Below are 3,429 nucleotides of genomic sequence, written 5' to 3' on the forward strand. Positions count from 1 at the left end.
CCCCCAACGTCCCGCCTGGTTTCTCGCTCCCGATGTCGCGAGAGGATGCACGGTTATCTAAATAACCGTGAGGCTCTATCGACCGATACCTTTTCTCCCTTTCTTAGTCGCCCCCTCCTGCCTCTCCAGCCCTCCTCTTCTACCTCGCTCTCTTCCTCGCGACGACGAGATGCGGTACTTCGCACACCGCGTCGCCGGTGGTGGAATGCCTCTTACACACTCCCACGCGCAGCCAATAATCCCCCCCCCCTTCCGGGGAATAATCGGACGGTGCGATCGCGTTAAGCCGCGCTCGATTTTTACGAGCGTCACGAACGCGCGGCATTAGCTTGTCGATCTCAGGCGCGCGTGTGCGCGCGCGCACAGGTCGTTCGCCGATACTCGAATTTACGGAGCCGAAGTCGTTAACTACCGATAGGCGACGCACGAAGGAAACCAATTTTGCCGGAACAGCAAATGTTTGTTGATATAGTGACAGCAAAAAAAAAGAAACATCTGTTAGACAGCAAAAAATTTGTTCGGACAGCAGAAGGAAGTCCTGTTAATTTGTTAATAGTATTGATTGCTCATATATCCAGTAAATAGCGATTAATATTTTTAATAAATATTTCTGCTGTCCAAACGAATTTGTTGTCTAAACAATTTTGTTTGTACCACTGTATTGACAAACATTTGGTGTTCCAGCAAAATTCGTTTTCTCCGTGGAGGATCGAGCGATAGACTCGAGCGCGGTCAGCGCGTTCAGCGTGTTAAATTCGCGGCTGCCGCGCGATTCGGCGGGTTCGATGCCGGCGTGGCGGGATCGAGTTTCGCGTTACACTTTTGTTCAGCATCGATGAAGTTTTAACGCTTTGACGGCCGCGCTGTCACGTGACTCCGCTCTGCTCGGCGGTTATCGCCTTGCGAAGAAATATTTATCGATAATAACGGGGTACGTACGCAGACACACGTAATTCGGGTATTATAGAGGAGTATCTGCACGAAAAGAATTTTGTGGCAGAAGTTACGGGAATTTTGTAACCGAGGAATGTGTCGGAATTCTGCCATGATTTATTAGCCTTCCGCTTCATACGTGCTATTTGTATTTTAGGATTATAGGACTTTAGAATATTTTAGGAAAATGATATAATGGAACACACACACACACACACATACTCAAAATAATCTCTGTTCCCTCATGTGCAAGTAGGGTGAAACTGAACAGAAAAGTCTTATATCATTTTGCAAATAACACAAAAAGTTTCGAGATATCAATGATTGAAAATGACTATATATAGAGGCTTCTTTAATTTATAACTCAACAATTTCCGTATTATTTGCAAAATAGTGGGCGATTTTTTTTGTTCCGAATAGTTTAATCTACAAATATATATATATATATAGAAGGTAGCCCACGTAAGGTGTTATAACCCAAAAGCTCTAAAAATATTGTCGTATCAAAAAGTTGTTTATGAATTCAAAAAGTATCATGTATTCGAGGGCTCTTCCTAACTATGTAAACCAAAATTCTCCTCCGCTCCTTCTTGAAGGGAGACGGAGGATAACTTCGTAATTTCAAATGGAACCTCTTATAAAGTATCACATACTTGGACTCTACGGGGAGAAATAAGTCTAAACTTTATCCGGAACACTCCTTTGAAAAATGCTTCTATCACAAGTTATAAACATGTGCTGGAAAACATAGTAAAATTGAAAAGGATTTATAAGAAGCTGTAATATATTTTTTTTATATAAAGATAGATTTATACGTGCTCATGTATAAGGAGTTTTTTTGTCTCTTTACATATTGTTTAAGCGAGCTATCGAAATATGCACTGAAGAAGATGCGAGTTATCGAAATACTGCACTAAAAAAATACCCACTGAAATTATAATCATTTCATGATTCAACTATGTCTTCTTCTAGTTTAACTCAAATAATATAGTAGCAATATGCATGCAAGATTATTATCATTGACATTACTACAGTAATACTAGAAAAACGGTTCTCCTCTCTGATTATAATCACTTTATAACATTTATTATTTTCTCTTTTATAATATATTTTACCTCTACCGATATCATTCTTTCACTTGTGTATTTATAGTTACAAATGTAAATTTCTTGTCTCAGTGGGAGGCGAGAATTTTTCCGCGTTGAGTGAGGCCGTCAGAATGTTCACCGAGCCAAAATTCACTAATCTCCCTAATCGCTTCCATCGTGTGTGGACATAATACAACACGATATAATGCGTCAAGTTGTCAAAATGATAGATCACCCTTGGAATAATCAACAGTCCAGTCATGATGTGTATGCGTATCCAGTCACGATTGCGAACGATTAAGAAAATTAGAAACTTCGATCTGCTAAATGTTCAGAAGGTTTATCGAAGCCACATGCCCGGAAAATAGCGTATGAGTGATAACGTATTATCGAGACACGTCCCGCTAATAATTATCCGACGATAAGTTCTGCATTCCCCGAACTTGTTGTCGGCCGGACACAAAAGTTACTAGGAGGAACTACTGTGAATTTACGAAAATTTTCATGCCATTTAAACATCTACCGATGTGAAAGCCAAACTCGGAACGAGTTCTGGCATCGTGGACATTAGCCTTAACGGATTAAGACTCTTGTGTAACGATGTCAGTAGTTATCGACCTACCCGTCCATCGTTTCCATGAACGTTAAACTCCTTTCGAGCGACTTCCTTTTTCCTTCCCGTCGCGGATAAAATAAGCAGACGGGATATCGGTGAAATTTCAGTCGACAGTAACTAATATTCGCGATACGGTAAAATTGAAGATAATTGAAGATTACTCAACCCTTTGAGTCCAGAATAGCGTAGAAGTTAATTAATATCATTGAAAACGAAGAAAACGTTGGTGGGATACAACGTGTGTCCCACAGTGAAGGGTTAATTTGAAATTAACAATCGGGGAAATATCGAGGGAGACGAGAGAAGAAGCCGGATTGGAGATCAGACTGGAAAAAGGGGGAGAGAGTAATCGGACGGTGCTGCAGGGGGTGGGTGGGGAGCGCGAAAGACCTCGGAGTCTCGCGAGGACTCCTCGCTTATCAGTCTTATCCACGGGGACGCGAACCCGCCGAAATCCTTCGACGTGATCCTTTAACGATCGTGTTTCCCCGTGTCAGCTGAAACGTAAAACTGCAAAGTTCACCGGATAGCCGATACGAGACGACAACGACGGGAACCTTTGATAGACACCGCGACCTGGAAAACCGGTAGATACCACGAGAGCGCAATAACCGGAAGCCGGCCGACCTTGAGATAAGGGCGCCGGATATTACGGAGACGACGAGGCATCCCGCCTCTCCCTTTCTCGCTCTCTCCTCCTCTCGCCGTCTCTCAACCCTTCCTCTTCTCCTCGGCGTGTACGCGACGTGAACGAAGCAGCCTCGCCGTTGCACTTCGCCGCCGTCGCCTATC

The sequence above is a fragment of the Dinoponera quadriceps genome, unplaced genomic scaffold (genome assembly GCF_001313825.1).
Source record: "Dinoponera quadriceps isolate SergipeBrazil2010 unplaced genomic scaffold, ASM131382v1 scaffold1270, whole genome shotgun sequence".
NCBI classification, from domain to species: domain Eukaryota; kingdom Metazoa; phylum Arthropoda; class Insecta; order Hymenoptera; family Formicidae; genus Dinoponera; species Dinoponera quadriceps.